The sequence below is a fragment of the Petaurus breviceps genome, unplaced genomic scaffold (genome assembly GCF_028583685.1).
Source record: "Petaurus breviceps papuanus isolate PSGF00001 unplaced genomic scaffold, PetGlider_PUasm1.0 126, whole genome shotgun sequence".
NCBI lineage: Eukaryota > Metazoa > Chordata > Mammalia > Diprotodontia > Petauridae > Petaurus > Petaurus breviceps.
In genome coordinates this window covers 81,667,294-81,690,028 of record NW_027185655.1, presented here as the reverse complement: position 1 = coordinate 81,690,028, position 22,735 = coordinate 81,667,294, and the positions used below count along the sequence as shown (strand labels likewise).

At 36.5% G+C, this 22,735-nt stretch overlaps 1 protein-coding gene and 1 pseudogene across 1 annotated transcript in view; one reads left to right on the top strand and one right to left on the bottom strand.

Moving 5' to 3' along the window:
• FSTL5 (follistatin like 5) overlaps positions 1–22,735 on the top strand; it is a 1,185,743-nt gene that overhangs the window by 253,925 nt on the left and 909,083 nt on the right. The gene's annotated exons all lie outside the window — the stretch shown is intronic.
• LOC138170684 (cAMP-dependent protein kinase catalytic subunit alpha-like) lies at positions 16,188–18,114 on the bottom strand (annotated as a pseudogene).

Sequence of the window (22,735 nt, the reverse complement as noted above, 5' to 3'; positions counted from 1 at the left end):
TTCTTATTTGGTCATAAATTCTTCCATTCTCCATAGATCTGACAGGTATACTATTCCTTGCTCTCTTTGTTTATAGTATTAACCTTTATATGTACATTATGTAACCATTTTGACTTTATTTGGTTTGGATTATGCCTAGTTTCTGCCATACTATTTTTCAGTTTTCCCAGCAGTTTTTGTCAAATAGTGACTTCTTACCCCAGAACTAGAGTCTTTGGTTTTATCGAATATTACACTATAGTTATTGACTACTGTGGCTTGTGTACCTAACCTATTCCACTGATACTCCACTCTATTTCTTAGCCAGTATCAAGTAATTTTAATGATTGCTGCTTTATAATATAATTTTAGATCAGTGGGAGATTCGGCTACTAGAGGATGCCTGCTCCACTGGCAATGCCAAGTTGTGGGAGGGTGTCCTGGTGTTGGTGCTTGCCTGCTTCTATACCGTGGAGCTCACGATCTCCTGCTGCTTTGTTGAGGTGTGGCTTGCTGCTGCCTTGCTAGATGCCTCCTGTCCTGTACTGCTCCCCTTCCACCTTAGCTGAAGGGACCTGTCATGTGAATCCGCTGTTCCATGCAGGCTGAAAGACTGCTGTGCCCAATCTTTCTGCTGGCTCCTCTATTCCAGGATTTTTTCTGGGGAGGTATTTTCTGTTTTTTTTTTTTTAAGATGAATAAGGGAGGGTAAGGGAAATTTATTGCTTACTCTGCCACCTTGGCTCCCAGGGGTCACCTCTCCCTCATTTTTTTAAGAAAGAAATGGAGACCAGAAAGGTTAATTGACTTGTCCAGGGTCACAGAGGTGGTAACTAAGAAAATTGTAATTTAACTCAAGTCCTCTGAATTGAAGTATTGGACTTCCTTCACTATACAACAACTGGTAGGGCATAGGGCCATAATTCATCTTTCATAATTCCATTGCTAGGTAGCTAGGTGTTAGAATGGATGGAGCACTTGGTCTTTAGCCAGGAAGATTTGAGTTCAAATCCAGCCTCAGATACTTAACAAATTGTATGACTCTGGGCACATCACCTAACCTCTATTTGCCACAGTTTCTTCAACTATAAAATGGAGGTAACAATAGCATCTACATTACAGGGTTGTTGTCAGAATAAAATGAGATAATAGTTGCAAAGTGCTTAGCTCAGTGCCTGGAACGTAGCATGTTCTTAATTTTAAAATTCCCTTTTGCCTTCTTTCCTCCCTCCCTCCTTCTCTTCCTTCCTTCCATTTTCTGATTTTACCTTATCTGTCAGTGTTTTATTGTCCATTAACTATCTGAATTAAAAAAAAGTAGATGTATAAGGGGAATTAGAAGAGTTCACATATGCTGTTAATTTATCCTGATTCTAGTCCTGTGGATTGGATCAATATTCCCCATGGGAGGCTATACCAGTAATACATAAAGATATTGTAGATGTTAAACAGTGCATGTTGACTTGTCCCTTTGTACATGCTTATTTATGTGATCTAGGTCCTTTATTTTTCTGAGCATGAATTTATATCCTCCCACTTTATAGTATAAATTCCGTTATTTCAAAGGCATCATGGAATTACAGAGTCAGAAGAGGTTTAAAAAAATTTTGGCCCAATCCATTCCTGTAGCTATTTTATTCTAAGTTCTATAAAGCATCCCTAAAAGCCATACAACCTTCTCTAGAAGACCTATGGTGAAGGGTACAACTGCCTTCACAAAAACTTTAGGATAGCATGAAGTGGAGACTTTTTCCTTATGTTAAACTAAAACATTCTCTTTAGAACTATACATTGCTCCTCAGTTTTACATCTGAAGACAGGCAGAACAAGTCTAATCTTTGTTCCAAGTTGTACTGGAACTCTTCATCATCCAAGTGCCCTATTGATTCCTTAGTTACTTTTGTCATTAATCCTATGATGTTATTTTCTCATGTCCATTGACAATTGTGTACACAAATATATATCATGACATATACACACTGTGCATACTATTTAAACATTTTTCACTGGATATTGTGAATTATCTTTTCTTGAGAATTTTGTTTTCTTTTGCTTTTCAGAAAGTTACCCTGGTGTTCTCTTGTAAATTTAGAATATTTTAGGTATGTCAAGGGGTGAGAGAATTAAGAATCTGGGATGTCTTGTTCCAAACTGCAGTCAGTGTCTCTTTCAAACTGATACATCTTTTATATACCAAAGTTCAGAGCATGTACATGTCATAAAAATCTTGACATGAAGGAATCCATGATCAAAAAAGGGAGCACAGACAAACCATCAGACATACCTTTAAAAGCCACTTACACTGATATCTCAGCTCTTATAGGTCTATGGGAGTTACTCCAGTAATTTAACTGTGGCTGTACCTCCATTTTTGGAAACTTTGGTAAAAAAATTACTTTTTCACTTGGAAAAACATTGTTCTGAAGTGACATGTCAAGACATCTATAGCATCCAAAATTAAAAAAAAAATAACAGCAAATATTAGCATTTTAGGTATGGATATTTATGTACAGACACATATATGGAAAAGAAATAAAACCCTCTAGATTTGTTTCCTTTAGGCAATAATTTTCTTTTTTTTTTCTTTTTTCTTTCTCCTTTTATGGCACCTATTACTTTCCATTATTATAGTAATGCTTTTAGGGCTATTTATTATATATTAAGAATGAATTATTTTCTCTTAAATCTCTAATTTGTAATTTTGAGTGCAATCAGAGATTATATAACCTTGAAATATAAGTTTAATGAGTACTTTTGGGGGGTATTATGATTGCTAATTACAGCACTTTACAAAATGTGGGTGTCTGTTGAAACAATGCATGCATCCAATGAATGCTTTGGTTTTCTTGTAGGATTCATTGCATGCATCACATTACCTACTGAATTTAGGCTCTGGTTTCTTCTAAGAACTCTCCTTTGCTGACACTAGACACTAAAATTCTACTTAGCATGCCATATACTGTTAGAGTTTACATCATAACTGAGAGCAGATATTAAACTGAAGAGAAAATTAAAGTCAATAAAAATGCCTGCCACCAACAATTATGGAAGTGACTGTCCTAAATGTTTCATTCATTTCTATGGGTCAGATTAACAAGGCTACATGTCACATTATCATAAAAGGTGGACCTTGCTGTCTCTTTCAATTATGCTGAAAAAACAAGTTTCTAATGAGCCTTTGCTAAGAATGCATGCATCTATTCTTAATCAGGGGGTTTAAATGTTACTAATTATTAACATCCTTTTAGAAAGCATCTAGAAGCTTATGTCAGTCAAAAGTGTTTTTGTTTCTTTTTAATTCATATCTACTATGAAGTTGAATTTTTTTGCATGTTAAAAAAGGAAAAGAGAGCTCATAGTGCTCTATTTTTTTCATTAGCACCTTGACTAAAGATAACTTCTTTAAACTGAAATTTTCACTATGAAAATCATCACAATATAGGATGACCATCTAAATCAATCTCTAGCTTATGCAAGATGCTGTTTTAAGAATTAAATGACCTAAATGATTCATTACATGAGAATAATTTAGAATTTTCTGTCTAGTCTTTCTCCATTTGAAGTAATGGCCTCTAATATAGAAAATATTTAACATCTAATGTTTTTATTTTCTAAATAATGTGAGCCAACATCATAGTGATTCTGACGGTTTCCCATTAGTTATATCATTGAGAAGTATTCAGAAATTCATTGGATAGAGAGATCCGACCTGGAATCTAGCCTCAGTTCTCTCAGTGGTCACCTGTGTGATCATGGACAAATTACTGTGCCTCAATTTCTTCATTTTTAAAATGAAAGAAATGATGCTTTCATAATAAAGTTATTGTGAACATCAAATGAAATAATGTAATTATGGGAACATGTTTGAAAAATGGTTTCAGTATTAGAAATATGTCACCACCACCATCATGTCATCATCATTACACATACCTATATATAAATATAACTATTATGTGTATGTATGTATGTATGTATACATGAATGCATTTATTTCTTTTTTTATTGAATGTTTTGCAGACTATTACACAGGTTGGGTCCCCAGGGATGTGACTATTGCCTTGAAGTTTAGAGGTGATCCTGTGGGTAATTGCTTCTGACACTATATAGTTCATGGACTCCCAATGATGTGTTTTCCATTAAAAAAAATCAGTTAGTTTTCTTAGTTCTTAACAAAGAATTCCTCAAATAGCATAATAAAAATAGTATTCACAGCATATCTTCCACCTAAATCTATGTGCATTTTACAACAAATAAACACAAAGTTGATGGTGGAAGAACAGGCATAAACATAAATTATAATCGCAATGAGAAACACATAGGCTGAATGTGGTCACAGAGAACCTGTGGTGGAGGAGTTTGCTGAAGGGTGGAGCAGAGCCCAACAGAAGCTTGCTTAGGGAAGGCTTGTTTTTCAGGAAGGCACAACTTTTGTTACTTTGTAATCAGGCAGTGGATAAAGGAAGGTTGTAGTGTTATCTGACCCTGAAGAAGGCTATTTATACATGTGAGGTGGAGTTTTGCCATGGGGCTTACTTTGGGAAGAGTTGTGTGATTGAGCCAGATGAGACTCTGGGCAGCCATTGACATACCTAATGGAGGGCAGGGAGGAAGAAAAATTGAAGCTGTCAACAGACAAAAATTAGAGCAAACACTCAAGTATTTATATTTAAGAACTTATAACTTGGATATTTAAATACAGATACATGCATATGTATATATGTATATGTGTGTATAAATGTATATGCAGAAGTGGTATGCTTGTATATTTTGAACTATGAGCAAAGTGTGGATTGGTAAATTCTCTGCCATGGTGTTTAAACCATTTTACTATTGTCTAAACTCTTTCTCAAATTAATTGCTGGCATGAGGTGAAATAAGATGTCTAAAAGGACAAGATATATTTTATGAACAGTGAAAAGGTTAAAAAAAAACCCTGTAAAGAATTTTTTTCCCTAAAACAAATACTTACTGGTAAATTGCAGTTATTTCTTTAAAAGGACTTTAATTCGCCTAATTTCCATAGCAACCTTTATGTTATATAATGCTTTTACTTTTAGAAATCTATGTGGCATTGTGATGCCACAAACCACTTTGTCTTTCTGAAAAGAGAGAAAATTAAAATTAAACTTTATTAAAATTTACAGCAAACTTTGATTAGATTGTTGAAGACACTCTTCTTCTCCAAAGGAGAAGAAACATACTGATCAGATGCTGGCTTTGTATCTTGTGCTTTGCTGTTTACATTCTGATTCTTATGCATCATACACCACTTCTAAAGAGACTTTAATTCTTCACCTGGCACTTTTCATTCAATGTGAAGGGTCACCCATTGTGATGGCATTTTTCTCAGATCCCAAATATTTGTTTCTGAGCAGGTGTGCTCAGGGGAAATTTCAGAGAAATATGATTCTTTTTCTTGTTCCTAAAAGATTTCTCTCAGTGTGAGATCACTTTCTACTTCCCTTTCCAAGTACCTTTCAATCTTAGTAATTTTCACATCATTTATTTTAAAAAGAAGTGAAAAATGAACATGTTTAAGTAATTTTCTCAGTTACTGGGTGAATACAGAGAAATACAGGGTTTTTAAAAATGCATTATCTTTGGAACAAGTAAATTTAAACACATTAAAATGTAGAATAAAAAGATCCAAATGGTTTACCATTCTCTCAGGGTGGGGTAACATGCTCATAGGGGCAGAGTTTTGGTTGTTTTTTTTAAATTTTTTAAAATTATGAATCCAATAGTAGATATTAAGAGTATAGTGACAGAAGTATGGGCCAGAGAGTCAGTGGGAATTCTATGAATTTCTAGCTGTAACAATATTGAAGCCACCATGGTTTAATAAGAATAAAAAAGAGACAGAAAAAACAAAATGTCTTTTTCCATCCTTTTTCACACATCCAATACCTCACAGTCTTTGTTCAAATGACTTAAGAAGAAAATGAGCATGTGTCTTTTATTACTCAAGTAAAATCGTGATAAATAAGGAGAGGATTGTTAAAAAAAAAGTTTCAGAGATGATGGATGAAATAATTCCATGACACTGCTTAAAATTATTTAGTTTTTCATGGGTATATGGCTTTCTTTTTCCTTTCTTGCTCTGTCTTTCTTTCTCATTCATCCTCTTCTCTGTCTTTGTCTACTTTTGTCTCTCTGTCTTTCTATCTTTCCTTTTCTCTCTCTTCTTTCTTGCTCCATCCTCCCTTTTGGATGGTCTCTTTTATTTTATGTCCCCTTTTTTTTCTTTCCCCTTTTCTCCTTCTTTCCTTGTCTCTTTCTTATCCATGCTTTCATGCTCCTAATTTCTTTTACTTCCTCTCTCTCCCAATTTTTCTTTACCTTCTTCAGTGTTTTCTCACTCTCCTTCTTTCTGCCTCCATCTTTCTTGGCCTTTTTCTCCTCTTCCTTTCTTTTCATTATCCTCTTCCTTTTCCTCCCTCCCCTTTCTTTTTTCATGTTCTCTCTCCTTCCCTCTTCCTCTTCTTTTCTTTCCCTATACCTTCTTGCCTTTTTCTCTTCCTTTTTCCTTTCCCTTCCCCCGTCTCTTTTTTGTCTGTCTGTATTTTTATCTGTGATTCTATTTCTCTATTTCTATCTGTCTCTTCCCCTCTGACCTCTCCTTTTTCTTTCTCTCCTATTCCTCACTCTCTTCTCTTTTCCTTTATCTTCCTCGACTTTCATTAGCTCTTTTCTTATCTTTATCCTACCTCTTTCTCTCTTTTCCCTCCTTCCCTTTTCCCTTTCTCTTCCACTCTAAGACTTGCCCTAGATACCTTTCCTTATTGTTGTGTATGTCACTTGCCACACACACACACACACACACATGCACGCACGCACACATGCACACAGCTTGGACAGTGAGGAATGGAACTATAAAACGAACTCTGTAGTAAATAACTTCAAGACATAGATATTGATGCTTGTGCAGTACAACACTGACAAACCAGTGTAATTACCTTGAATCTCAGTCTTTGGAGCATCCTGAGCTACTTAGGAAAACTGGTAGTTGAACTCTTACACTATTTGAATGGACTTTTATAACATCTTTCTAAATATTCTCCCTGACTCAGCCTTTTTCTAGTCAGTTTCTTATATATCTGCCAAGATAATCTTCCCAGTGTATGATTTTATAATAGCACCCCCTGTCTAAAATAAATAAACAAAAACCTTTGCTTGCCTAATAAAATATGAACTCTTTATTCTGGCATGTAAGGCCCTCCATGATATGGTTATAACCAGCCTTCCCAACCTCCCCATTTACTCTCCTTCAAACATTCAAAATTCCAGCTAATTAGACTAATAGCCATTACCCAGCCTCAATCTGCTCATACTCCATTCCATTCAAATTATGCCATCATCTAATCCATTCCCTCCTTATCATTATTTATTAAAATTTTTCTTTTTGGAGAAAGGCTCTGCTCCGACACTACTTTCTCTGTTCAGTCTTCCCTGATCTTGTTAGCTAAATATGTTCTCCCCTCCTCAAATTTTCTGAGATCAATTTTGCCTCTATCTCATTCTATCTTGTGATGTGTGTATATATATATGTATATATAACGTGTATATATACATACATAATACATATACACATATAAATATATTATACATACACACATATACACATGTATATCTATGACTCTCTCTATATACACACATATCTGTATTCAAACTTAAAACTTCCACAATATGCATTAAAAACATTAACTTACATTGTTCTGGTCCCTATTAGTAATAACCATCATAGAAGTCCTTTCTTAAGACCAGGAAGCAAAACACTGTTGCTAAGGTTCCTATTAGTGTCAATTCTAGATCACCTCTCCCCACCTCCCCATTAGTATGGGGACAAACATTAGTCAAATAAAGTTCCTCTTATAAATCACTCATTGTCTAGTTTTCTGAGAGTAAGAATTTCTAGTTGAAAAAAATAAAATCTTTGCACTTCCTGGGCTGTGGGGTGGGAGGAAGAGTGGGTTGGTTACTGAAGAGTTCCATATAGCTTAAGAGTATTTTGTGGAACAAATTTTAGGCTTAAATAAGTTAGTTTCTTGAAAGCACTTATTATTTTCTTCTTTTATAATTCAGAATTACTATAGGGAATCTCCTATAGGCAGAGTAAGTTTGTGTGTGTGTATGTGTGTGTGTGTGTGTGTGTGTGTGTGTGTGTGTATGTATTGTGGCACAGACAAGTCCCCTTAAGGACTAAATATTCCAAATACAGAAAATTCTACTTGGAGAGCAGCATAAGGTAGTCAGAGCACATGAGGGGTTTGTGTTGGCTTTTCATGGAAATCATCAAACTAAAACACTTTCCTGATGCTTGGGAAATTCTATTTTCTTGTAGACAACAAAACCCACTCTTTTTATGTTCCTAAATAACTATTCCATTGGAAAAAAAATTCCTGGATAAATATCTCCAAATTCTGATTTGCCTGAAAAATCTTTTTTAATTTTTTTTTAAAGCAATTGGGGTTAAGTAACTTGCTCAAGTTTACACAGCCAGTTAATTCTGGGTGTGGTGCTGAGTGTCTGAGCCCAGATTTGATTCTGAGGTCATCCCGACACTGGAGCCGGTGCTCTTACTCACTGAGCCACCTGGCCACCCCTAAGCAATTGGGGTTAAGTAACTTGCTCAAGGTTACATGGCCAGGTGTTTCTGGGTGGGTGCTAAGTGTCTGAGCCCGGCATTTCATCCCCAGGTCATCCCGACACTGGAGCCAGTGATCTTACTTGCTGTGCTACCTGGCCGCCCCTGCCTGATAAATCTTACAGTAAGATGTGAAAGCATGTGGGATCTGTGATTTTTGTCAATATAAGGAATTCCTGTTATGAAAACTTTATTCATTGACTCAATTCAAGACTTGCTGGATGAGATCTAGGCAAGTGCCTAACGGATACAGGTATTAGGTAACTTGCCCTGGTTCACATAGCCTCTTCATATGTAAAAATTTCCTCAAGGACAAATCTGCAAAAAATTGTTAATTAAATACAGTATTTCTCAACTTTGAACAGTAGAAAGAATGAAGATCTGGAATCAGAGGGCTTGAATTTCAATCCTGGTTTGAAACCTAATACCTGAGAAACCTTAAACAAGTCATTAACCTTCCTGATGCTCTATTTCCTCATCTGTAAATAAAAGACTTCTGTGGTCCCTTAAACTCCAAATCTAGGATACTAAGATACTTACCTGCCCATAACCACTTCTTTATAATACCTTGCTTGTAACATGTTGCGAACTCTTACCCATTCTGTGTCTCTCCATCAGTCTTTGGACACTACTCAGATTTGTAGAATCATAAGATAAATTGGATCATGGATTTAGAGCTTGAAGAAATCATTCAGATAAAGTACAACCCCTTCATTTTGCATATGAAAACTGAGTCCCAGAGAGTTCGTGATTTGTCCAAAGTTATGTAGGTAGTCTAAGGTAGAGTGAGGATTCAAACCCATGAACCCTAATTCTAAATCCAGTATAATTTCCCCTGTATCATGGTATTTCCAAAAGTCAGATTATTCAATTAATTTAGTTCGATTAATATTCTTTCATTGATGTTGTATGGAACACTGGTATCTGAATCAGTGTTGCATGCAACATCACTGAAAGAATATTAATTAAGAGGAAAATATGTAATCATTAAAATAATTGCCATTTCCAAAAGGCATGTAGGTGGGAGTTTTAATCATGTACATATGTTTTTTTTATTTTAATTTTTTCTTCTGCTTTGGTATTAATTTTGATCTCTGCTCAACAAGTTTAGGAGCTTCCTGTCCAAACAGCTGACTCAGAAATGAGTCTCTGATCAAAAATGAGCTTCTTTTATTCTTTAAATTTAAATCAATTTTCAATTTTTGATGATGATATTGCATGCTTAGCATGTCCAGTGCCTTTTCATCTTTTTTCTTTCTTAGACCTCTTACATTCTTTATTCCTGAATGTTTCCCTAACATTTTCCTTCTTTTGCCTATTTTTCACTTTTGCAGTTATATGTTGCTGAATGTCAAAATATATGTTGTTTTAATTTGTAATGTCTTAAGTTTTCCATTGAATTTCACAATCTCTTAATCTTCTTCACTTTAATATTCTATAACCATGTAGATCATGAAGTATTTTGGGTTGTGTGTAATCATGTGATAAAACTAACTGCCACCTCCTTTATCTTCCTCTTCAAGGAGAACTTAGAGCCATCCTTTCATTTAGCAATAACTTCCTTTGGACTTTACTTAAGCAATTCAGGTCCATCAGTAGCATTTCTACTCATTGGTTTTTGGGTAAGGATTTAGAATATCATCAGTTAAATTAATATTTAGAGATCTAATTAGCACTTCTGTTATCACTGCACAAGGGGCAGGAGGGTACCACAGCACCGAGAGTTGTTTTGTATTTTTTGCTTTTTCATGGCAAAGAATAGATCACCATGTACACAGAAAATTGCTGACAATCTTTTCCATACTTAACTAGTTTTGTCCTCAGAAAATACATATAGCCAGATGTAAGCACTATATTTGAAGCCTTTCCAAGATGACAGAAGCTACTAGAGCTTGCTGGTATAGTTTTCAAGAATCTTGGATTATTTCTGCACCAGACTGAGGTGTAATGGTAGCACATACTTTGAAGCAGACTAAGAGCATTGTTAGTTAACTTTGAATTGGTCAAATCATCACTCTGGAAAATGATGTGAAATTATCTGCAAAAGACACTAACCTGCAATTCTGACCCAGTGGTCCCATTACTAAATACACACACCAATAAAGTCAAACACAATAAGGTCTTATATATACTAAAATATTTATAGCTGCACAACAAACTGAAAACAGAGTGGACATCTAATGAAGATTTGTTGAACAAAATTTTAGTTTTACAATGGAATATAATGTTTTTGTAGCATATGAAAAAGGAAATAAAAAGAATTTAAAGTTCGGGGGGTGGCTAGGTGGCACAGTGAATAGAGTACCTGCCCTACAGTCAGGAGGACCTGAGTTCAAATCCGACCTTAGACACTTAACACAAAAACTAGCCATGTGACCTTGGGCATTTAACCCCAATTGCCCTCCAAAAAGCAAAAAAAAAAAAAAATTAAAGTAATATAGGTGACTTGTATGAACACATGATCAGTTTAAAAAAAAACAGGAAAATATGAATTTATGATGTAAATAGAACTTAAGAATAGAAAAACACTTAAAAAGTCATTGAAGTGAGAATAATTACAATGATCCTAATCCCCAGCAATGGATAATGAAGCAGCTCTCCCCTTCTTGGTAGATGGGTAAAGGACCACTAGACACCAGTGCAATAAAGACTATTAGATATAGTCATCTTCGCTGGTCAGTTTTATTTAACTGTTTTGCTTTGTTATAAGGAAGAAATTAAGTAGTAAATTTAGTATTAAGAAAGGACTGGATATATGAAAAGATTTAAATTAAAATCTTTAAAACTTAATGTCAGTTATTATTATTCTACCACCACATATTTACTCATAAGGTTTTCTAAACTGATGATTAGGTCATAGATAAGTTCTGTTTAACCTTTCTATCATTATGAAAACTTGCTTTCCTTTGCTCTCTGTCAACTACTTTCCTGAAGGATCGGTGCTAATTACATTGAATAGTGTGGAACAGAGAATCATTTTGTAGTAATCACGAATGGAAATATTAACCAAAAGAAAATCAAATACATAAAAAGACAGTACAGCCTATGAAGATGAAAGTGACGTACATGCAGATCTTTTGTAGCAATTTTATTTTACACAGTGCTCTAGACTCATGTTATCTTCTTTATTTGCACGTCTAAAAGCACAAGTGCCAAATTTTAGCAATGACCTGAAAGATCCTAACATTTACCAAGTATCTTATATGTACCTACATCCTTCAGTTGTGAAAATAAATATATTTGTCCTTAGTATACCCGGTCAATGTTAGGAAATTACAGTAAATATGGTCTTAGAATAGTCATTAATGATGATGAGAGTGCTTCCCTTAAAGAAGGATAGCCTACTACTACTACCATAAACACAGTACTACAATGACACAGTGGTAAAGGGCTTCACGATTTATAAAGAACCTGACATTATTAACATATATAATTCCCACAAGTATTATCATTTCCATGTAGGTGCTTAAATTAAAGTTGCTTAACTTCTCATAGGAACTGTGGACCTTAACCTCTCTGAGTCTCAATTTTTTCATATGTAAATAAGAAAGAGGTGGTCTAATTGACTTTTAAAGATCCTTGTAGCTTTATTCAAATCAAGATTTCTGATAGCAAATCCAGTGCTTTCCTTTACATAATTAGAATCCTCTCTTAAAACAGTCTTTTTTTTTTTTTTTGGTGAAGGCTATCATTTATTTAATTTTTATTAATTTATTTTTAGTTTTCAACATTCATTTCCATGAGATTTTGAATGATAATTTTTTCTCTCCCTGTCTTTCCCCTACCCCCACCCCAAAATAGCAAGCCTACACAATATCCCTTACCCCAATCTGTTCTCTCTTATATTCTCCCCCTTCACCCACCTAACTTTCTGGTAGGGCAAGATGGGTTTCTATACCACAGTACCTGTATATCTTACTTCCCAGCTTCATGTAAAAGAATAATTTTTAAACATTTGTTTTTAAAACTTTGAGTTCCGGGGACAGGGTGGGCGGCTAGGTGGCACAGTGAATAAAGCATCGACCCTGGAATTGGGAAGACCTGGGTTCAAATCTAGGCTCAGACAGTTAACACAAAAACTAGCTGTTTGACCTTGGGGAAGTCACAACCCCAATTGCCCTCCAAAAAAAAAAAAGAAAAAAAAAGTAAAACTTTGAGTTCCAAATTTTTTCCCCTTCTTCCCTCCTCACCCACCCCCACTGAGAAGATAAGCAATTCAACATAGATTGTACATGTGTAGTTATCCAAATCATTTCCATAGTAGTTATACTGTGAAAGACTTTCCTACATCCTATCCTGCCCCCCACTTATTCTGTTTTCTCCTTTGACCCTATCCCTTTTCAACAATGTTTGCTTCTAACTACCCTTTCCCCTAGTCTGACCTCCCTTCAATTATTCCCCCTCTTATTCCCTACCCTCCTATTTTCCTGTAGGGTAAGATACCCGATTGAGTGTGTTTGTTATTCCCTCCTTAGGCCAAATTCAACAAGAATAAGCTTCTCCCATTCCCTTTCACCTTCCTGCTCTTACCCTCCATTGTAACAGTTTTCTCTTGCCTCTTTTATATGAGATAATTTACCCTAATCTATAGTTGCCCTTCTTCTTCTCAAAATAAATTCCTCTCTCACCTCTTTATTTTTTAGATATCACCCCTTCATATTCAACTCATCCTGTTCCCTCTGTCTATGTATACATGAACATACAAATGCCCACACTCACATATATATTTATATACACATACATCCTCCTATACATACATACATATATATTCCCTTCAGGTATCCTCATACTGAGAAAAGTCTTATGATTTACAATTATTGTTTTTCCATGTAGGAATGTAAATAGTTCAACTTTAATAAGTTCCTTATGATTTCTTTTTCCTGTTTACCTTCTCATGCTTCTCTTGCTTCTTGTATTTGAAAGTCAAATTTTCTGTTCAACTTTGGTTTTTTCATCAAGAATGCTTAAAAATCAGGGCAGCCAGGTGACTCAGCGAGTAAGAGCACCGGCTCCAGTGTCGGGATGACCTGGAGATCGAATCCTGGGCTCAGACACTCAGCACCACACCCAGAAATAACTGGCCGTGTAACCTTGAGCAAGTTACTTAACCCCGATTGCTTAAAAAAAAAAAAAGAATGCTTAAAAATCTTCTATTTCATTTAATGAACATATTTTTCCCTGAGTAACATTATACTCAGTTTTGCTGGGTAGGTGATTCTTGGTTTTAGTCCTAGCTCCTTTGACCTCTGGAATATCATGTTTCAAGCCCTTTGATCCCTTATAGTAGATGCTGCTAGGTCTTATGTGATCCTGATTGTGTTTCCACAACACTCAAATTTTTTCTTCCTGATTGCTTGCCTTGGGCAAGCAATTTTCTCCTTGACCTGGAATTTGTCTATAATATTCCTAGGAGTTTTCTTTTGGGGATCTCTTTCAAGAGGCATCTGGTGAATTCTTTCAGTTTCTATTTTACCCTCTGGTTCTAGAATGTCAGGGCAATTTTGCTTGATAATTTCTTGAAAGATGGTGTTTATATTATTTTTTTGATCATGGCTCTCAGATAGACCAATTATTTTTAAATGATCTCTCCTGGATCTATTTTCAGGGTGAGTGTTTTTTCCAATGAGATATTTCACATTGCCTTCTATTTTTTCATTTGTTTTAATCTTGCTCCAATCTAATTTTGAAGGAGTTTTTCTCTTCAGTAAGTTTTTGAAATTCCTTTTCCATCTGGCAAATTCAGCTTTTTAAAACATTCCTCTCCTCATTGGCTTTTTGGGCCTCTTTTGCCATTTGAGTTAGTCTATTTTTTAAGGTGTTATTTTCTTCAGTGTATAATTTTGGGCCTCCTTTAGCAGGCTGTTTACTCTCTTTTCATGATTGTCTTGCATCATTCTCATTTCTCTTCCCAACTTTTCCTCCACTTCTCTTACTTGATTTTCAAAATCCTTCTTGAGCTCCACCATGGCCTTTAAACAATTCATATTTTTCTTGGAGGCTTTTAATGCAGGAGTTCTGACTTTGCTGTCTTTCTTCTGCTCCATACCTTTATCCTTTTTTTATTATTTGGGTGGGGGGAGAAAGAGAAGTGGGCTACTCTACCCCCAACTACTTACTAGAGAGAAGGGTGGGGGGGGTTATAATTCAGATGCCTCACAAGGGGTCAGTGGGTGGAGTGATAGGTAGCTGTCAGACATGGAGGGTGCTTCTAGGGATGGGGGATGGTGGTGAGGCTATCAGGTGAATAAAAATTGGCATTCCCATGGCAAAAGGAACCTCTCTACTTTGAAGCTGTGACACTTCTGTTTCCTTTCTCCCAGTTTCCCTCCTTCCCCATTTTCCCCTCCCAGGGTGGGCTACATCCTCCAACTTGCTTTTAGGGAGTGACACTCCCAGATACAATGGGAAGTTAGTGGTTGTGCATTAAAATTCTATAGGTAAGAATGGTTAAAATGAAGGAGGTCTGCCCCAGGGATATCTAGGAAGCGTCTTTGGCAGGGATCACAAGCCAGGCTGCCTGGGTGGGTTGGGAAATGTTTCTTTTCTGGTACCCTAATATCCCTCTAAGCAAAACTGGGGAGTAGGGAAGATGTAGGGGTTAAGAGAGCTGATCATGAGGAAGGAAGATCACTGGGAGATTAGGGCTCTTTCAAACTTGGCAGGATACCCCTCAAGGGGGTCTCACAATTGTTCCCACAACTCCTTGGTTGAGATCAGCAGCAAAAAATCCCCATCCCAAAGTCACTGACCCAGCTCAAAACCATCGGCTAAGATCCTAGGAGTTTAAAGCTCCATAGCCCAGGCAGATCTAGACACACTAAGATGTATTTGGGACAGCTAGGGAAGGTGGGAAGGAGTTAGGACAGAAGGCAAATATAACTTAAATAATATTTTAAAAAATTTTAAATATAAAGGAGCCACGAAAATTTTACTAAAACATCTTTCCAGGTAGGATCTCTCCTTGTGGGGAACTGGTTTGTCTGTCCTTTCACCCCTAGATAAGGTTCTGAAGTTCCAGGGAGAGGCCAGGAAAAGGACATATAATGGGCAATTGTGGTAGTCTTGCGAATTGGAGGTTTTCCAACTTGGGATCCCCTGGTTCCCCTGCCCCATCTTCCCAGTACCAGGGGGATCAACGAGGAGCTATAAAACAAGAGCCTGGCTGTAGGTACTACTATCCTACTCTGGGTGGGGGGCTGGAGTAGAAAGAAACTGGATCTCTAGTAGTGTTAGAAGGGGAAAGTTCATGCTTGTTTGGGCTGAAAAACTGATATATAACTTGCATGGAGTTAGGCAAAGAGCAGAGGGAACCCAGCCATGGGGTCTACCAGCTGGAGTGACACAGTGAGGAAAAAGCCAGTTGGGGTTAGGGATGGGAGGGAAGGGGAGGAGGGGCCATCTGATATTTGAATCTCCCTTTCCCCACCCTGCAAACATCTTTTCTTTCCAATCTCCCTGGGGAAAAAATTAATATGCAAGGAATTCTGGGGCCCTTAGGCTGTGCAATCCACCCCTCCTACCCCCCCCACCCCCAAAAGAAAACCACCAGGACCCAGGGACACCATTAGAACTCAGAAAACTCCTTGACACACTTCTCGTTGATGGACATCTGGAGCTCCTCCTCATAATTGTCAAAATTACTTGTGTCACCTGGGCCTTTTAACTTTGCTATAAAGGGAGCTTCCACCTTCCTCTGGTAGATGGAGATCCAGTTGGTGGTGGTGAACTATTTGTGTTTCTTGATGTCATTGACACCATTCTTGAGGTTCCCGTAGCGCTTGGTGAGGTCCACTTGGAGTAGATTCCGAAGCAGGTCCTTTAAGTCCGAGCTGAAGTGAGTAGGGGATCGAACTTTCCCAGAGACAATCTTTTCATATATCTGATATATCTGGATAGGCTGGTGTAGCAGCAAGCACCCCAAGTGTGTCCTCAGGGTTTGCTGCCCATACAGGTTCTTGGATCTGCTTTGTTAAAGGAAAGCAACTCAAAATGGGTTAACAAGCTTACTTTAATCAGTCAGACATATATCGTTTACCTTGTTCAAGGGAAAAAGGTCAGCACCCCAAACTTCAAAGCGTACAGACAGGATTATCAAGACATTAACAGATCAAGTAGACAGCTTTCCAAACTGTCCAACCATTACGTCCATACCCAGTCAACATCTGGGTTTCCACATCTGGGTTTTTCAAAGCCGGGGGACTCTCAACAACGGCTTCCCATAATTCAGATCAAATCACAGAACACTTCTCAAAGTGAGTCCCAAAACAAAGCTACACATCAGGGCTTATATTGCCCTCTCCTGGCTCAGAGAATGTAACAACCTTATTGACTCACTGGCCAATCAAGAAGTATCAACTGAAAAACAAGCCTCCCAACCCAGTCTCCAGGTGCACTTTAGCCTAGGGGCAGGGAAGATCTTTAAATTTGCATTTCCATTACAGCTGGTCAGCAAAGGGGGGGGGGGGGCTAACCTGAGGCCATTTCAAAAGTCGGGACACCATGGGCCCCCCGGCCCACTCTTTTTTTTTTTTTTTTGCCTTTTTGGAGGGCAATTGGGTTAAGTAACTTGCCCAAGGTTACACAGCTAGTTTTTTACGTGGGTGTTAAGTGTCTGAGGCCAGAACTGAACTCAGATCCTCCTGACTCCAGGGCTGGTGATTTACTCACTGCGCTACCTCACCGCCCCCATTCTTTTTTTTTTTTTTAAGCAATTGGGGTTAAGTAACTTGCTCAAGGTTACAAGGCCAGTTATTTCTGGGTGTGGTGCTAAGTATCTGAGCCCGGATTTGATCCCCAGGTCATCCCAACACTGGGGCCGGTGCTTTACTCGCTGAGCCACCTGGCCACCCCTCAGTCCACAGCTTTGTTATAGCCCTTGCTAAGGATGATCTCAGGAGCCAGGTACTCGGGAGTCCCACATAAGGTCCAGGTTCAGCCTTTTACATGCTTGGCAAAACCAAAATCTGTCACCTGGATATAGCCCTGTTAGTCTCGGTAAATCAGGTCCAGTGAGTGAAGGTATTCAAAGGTCAGGACAATCTGAGTTGCATAGAAGCGAGCATGGGTCTCACTGAACCTTCCAATCCGCTGGAGGTGGGAAAACATTTCCCCACCTGGACATACTCCATCACCATGTACAGGTTTGTGTTGTACTTGAAGGAATATTCCAGTAGGATGAGGAATGGGAAGTTGTTGGCCTGCAGGATGTGCTTCTCATTCATGGTGTGCTCGATCTGTTTCAGCTTCATCTTCTTCTGTTTATCAATGACTTTCATGGCAAAGTAGTTCCCAGATTTCTTGTGCTTCACAAGTATCACTCCACCAAAGGAACAGTGCCTAGAGTCTTGATTCTGTCAGACTGATCTATTTGGACTGTACCTTGCTGGGGTGGACTTTTCCCATTTCTTGAGGAATTCCTCTTTGGCTTTAGCTAGAAACTCTTCCACGCTCTCCAACTCGCTGCTCTTCTTGGAAATGGCCACGTTCCCCATCTCCGGGGCGCTGGCTCCACCTCTGGCCTGGTCCCCCTCACCCCCCACCCGGGCCTGCAGCTTACCTATTCCTACCTCATCATCTTGGCTCCGTCCCCTGTAAAACAATATCTTTTCAAGTCATAAAGCACCAAATTAGTGTTTATTGTTTCATAAATTTAAAAAAGGATAATCATTAAAACAATTTCATCTAAGTAATTGACACGATGAATATTAGCTCACGTGTATTAGCTCATTATAATATAACAGAATTTGTCTATGCAAGCTACTTGTTTGAATATTTTGTTTGGCTACTAATTAATGATATTCACTCAAAATAGCCTTTGAGAAACATTTGCCAAACACCCATTGTGTATATGTGGGAAAGTGTTATAAAAGAAGTCTTTTAAAAAGCATTCTCTTAGCCTAAGAGGATTTAGAAGACTAGACTGATTTAGTTGTCCCTGCTGCTGTTTTTTTGTATTCGACCCTTGTCACCAGATACAGGTTCTATGGTTACCATGTACACTATACAAAGATATTGTTATTTCATCTCTATTAATTGACCTACATATCTATCTGTCTTTCTATTTACTTTTAAGTCACATTTAAGTCATGGATTCATTTATTTTTGGAAGACATTTTCATACTAATGACATTGCATACTGTTCTATTCCATATGCAGAGGCTATTTAAATTATGCAAATTCATGGAAAGTTATGTTTTGGGACACATGCTCATTCATTTGGTTCTCCCATCATGTAAATTCCCTATTCTTCTGTATTTTCCATGTAAACTAGCCATGTTTCTTAAGATGCATGTAACAGAAAGAGTTACTAGTTCACAAATGAACTATACATAAATAGTGAATGGCCCAGCCACATGCTTTATCTCTCCCTTTTTCCCCTTTACTAAAATTTTTATAGTAATTTTATAATGAATATACTTGAAGTTTTTAGATTATCAAAAAGTGAAGAGTGGGAAGAATCTGTTAAAAAAAAAAAAGAAAGAAACAAGTGAAGGAAGCTGGCCTCTGACACTCCTCAGTAAACTTGGCCTGTTTATGTGGGAATATATTTCTCCCTAATTATTTCCTTCAACCTTATTTTTATACTGACAGAATTCTTTTCTTTGACTAATTTTGCTTACTGTCTGAAATTCTGCCAGTTAAAATTCATATTAACCCTTTTAGTTTATGAAAAAAGATAATAATTATTTGCCCATCTGATTGAACTATCTTATATTGACTTTCCTCCTAACAGCCAAAATCATCTGTACTGAGGGAACTAAAGTTTTAATTGAAGTTAGCATAGGGAAAGAAAGAAGGTAATTTTAGAGCAAAGAGAGATCTATGAGTATAGAAAGGGATGTCATAGTGGGAGATTTAAGGTACCTGGAGAACTAAGAAGGAAAGATCTGGGGTCATTGATTGGGGGAAGCCAAAGACAAACCAACTATAATTTGTCTAGTACTGACCTTACCTAAGAAAGTAGAAGTAAGTCCTACTAATACTATATGCCCCACCTGCTCTCATTAACCACCCCAAACTCAAAACTCAGGTTAGTACTATTTTACTCTTGTTATTAAGATCCTGTTTTGGGGCTGTAAAGTTATCAAAACCATATTTTATATAAATAAAGATAGGAAATTAATTTCTCATTAAAACCTCATTAACACACACATGCTTTCTTTTCTGGATATTTATACTGTCCTAGAAAATGAACGATATTATAGGTTAAAGACTTCTGTGGATTGATAAGAACCTAACCACTATTTCAAACAGTTTTTTTCTATAGAATGACACATTCAAAGTTCCAAACTGATATACAGATCAACTTTTAAAACATATTATGTTCATGAATTAGGGAATGCCTGGATTGAATTTCAAAAGAAAATGTATTCAAAGGTTATGTATTCAAAATTTTTTAGTGAAATCAGATTTATTGATTCTAAAACATTTGAATTTAATATCATATGTATAATCAAAATGAAGTTTGTAAATATTTTAATTCTTCTAGTCTCAATTTCAAAACTGTTCTAAGCACTTTAACTCAGCTGACAGAACTCATTTCTCAACCTCAGCAAACTATTATTGAGAAATAAAATAGAACACTGCAATGGAACAAATTGATAACAATATAAACATTCCTAGGACATGTGCCATGAAAATTCCAATTAGCATATGTTTTTTTATCCTCATGTAAATTTTATAGGAATGGTGGTTTTATAGCTTTATGGATAATTACCCACTAAAAAATGCTAGAGAATTTGTGGGAAAAAAAGAAAAGAAAAAATCTAACAACTATAAAAATAATATTCCACTATCATAGCTCCTATTCCCAGAGAACCATTTTTTCACAACTTTCAATGTGATCTAATTAGCAATACAATTTTCACCCAAGCTATAGATGAACCCTGTTACTATATATAGTCCCCTTAACATGCAAGTCAGGCATTGCCACACTATTTGTAAACTAAATAATATTGGCAGAGCTGATATGGGTTGATATTTAGAGGGAATAAGTATGGGTACCATCTAAGTTTGTTCAGTTAACTTTTCTTTATATTTACATATGTATGTCTAATATATGTGTATATATACATTTGTGCATATATGTGTATATACACGTGTGTGTATAGTCTCTTTTATGTTTGCACCTGATCCTCAGAGAAACAAAGACCTAATTTCCCCCACAAAAACCTTTATTAAGCAAAATGTTTAGAGAGGGAAATAATGGTTAGTTGAAGACACAGAGTAGGGGAGAGAAAGTTGGGAAGATATGGGTTCAGGTGAAACCATTAACACATATTTGTGACCTGGTGAAGTCACTTTCTCAATGCCCCCAGGCACCTCTCTAAGACTACAATTGTCAAAGCAGGTATTACTCTGGATCAGCAGAGGAATTTGTTCACTAGGAGCTCACTACTTGAAATCACATCACTGACTCAAAAGTTAAGATCATACTTATCTGAACCATGTTGTTGAAATTGATTCTAAATGATCATAGGTCACTTCCCCTAACTTCACAAGTCAGCATCTCTCCATGCAATTTCATGTATCATTATCATGTATCTTTATATAATTTCATCATTCCAAAGACTTTCATTGACTCAGAGTAAACATGCTAAACATCAGTGATCATTTTAATGTAGGTATCATAGAAGTTAGAATGTTGAATTCTTGCTATGATATTTACCAGTTGTATTGCATGGCAAAAATAATTTGGTCACTCAGGACCTCAGTTTGCTTATCTCTATAATAGAGATAACAAAATTTGCTTTACCTACTTAGAATCCCTTTCAAGTTTCAATGTTTATTTAAAATACCACCTCTTATAAGGCATCATTTCTAGTTCTTCATCCCTGAAATTATGCTGTATTTACTTTGCATATATTAATCTGTGTATGTATTATTTCCTCTTCCCAGTAGAGTATAATCTCTTTGAGGGTAGAGATGATTTCACCTTTGATCTAACTCCAATACTTTCCACAGTTTTTTTTTTTTTTACAGAATAGGTGTTTAATAACGACTTGTTAAAATAGGGAGAATATTGAATTGTGCTAAAGAATTATGTAAAGCTTAAATGTATAAATACATTTGTGATTCTGTTAGTCTAATAAGTTTTATTCTAATAATAATGAATTCCAGTACTTATCATGGTTTCTGACACATAGTAAGCACTTAATTAATAGCTTTTCCTTAATTTTATTAAAAAACTTGAAATGTATTACTTGGAAGTGAAAAACTTTAGGTTATCAGTTACAGATAAGGCTCCAATTAATGACCCTTGAGTTCTTTAGCCTTGGTGATTGGGAGAATGTCCAGTTCATTAATGATCCTTTCCTGCTACCATTATCTCTAACTCCAGGATTTCTGTTATTTTCCATTGATTTCTTCCATGGGGTTTTCCAATGAATGTCCCTGCTAAAAGGCAGCATAGTGTAGTAAAAATTTTTAGAATGCTGAATTTGAAGGTAGAAGACTAAGATTTTTAATCTTGTCTCGCTACCACCTGAATGACTTTGGGAACCACGGAAAAATTGTTTATACTATTTTTCACCAGTAGTCTATCTTATAAAAAGGTTCATACATGCATATCATTTGTTTAAAAGTACATGGTGCTTACTATGCCACATAACACAAACGTTTTCTTTATTATTGAATAATAATTTATAGATAAATACCTTACTCAAAATAATTTAGTAAGAAATGATACCAGTTAAGTTGAATTAATAAACTATCTTTTTTTAAGAAAATAAAACTTATTCTCACTTTTTTGGATTCTTATCTACAGAATCAAAGATAAAATAATTGTTTTAGCATTCAAAATCCTTCACAAACTCGCTCCTTCCTTCCTTCCTAGACTTCTTACACCTTAAACCCCTCACCCGACAGTGAGTTCTGCCATCCAGTGACACTCACCTCCTTGCTGTTCCTCACATAATATCTATATATGTGTGTGTGTGTGTGTGTGTGTGTGTGTGTGTGTGTGTGTGTGTATATATATAAAATGTATATATTATCTGAGATAGTCAATAGATGGAAGGTACTAGCATTAAGGGTGGTGGTGATGTAATTTGGGACTTGATATAAACCAGAGAAGATAGGAGGTGGAGATGAGGAGGAGGGAGAGAATTCCAA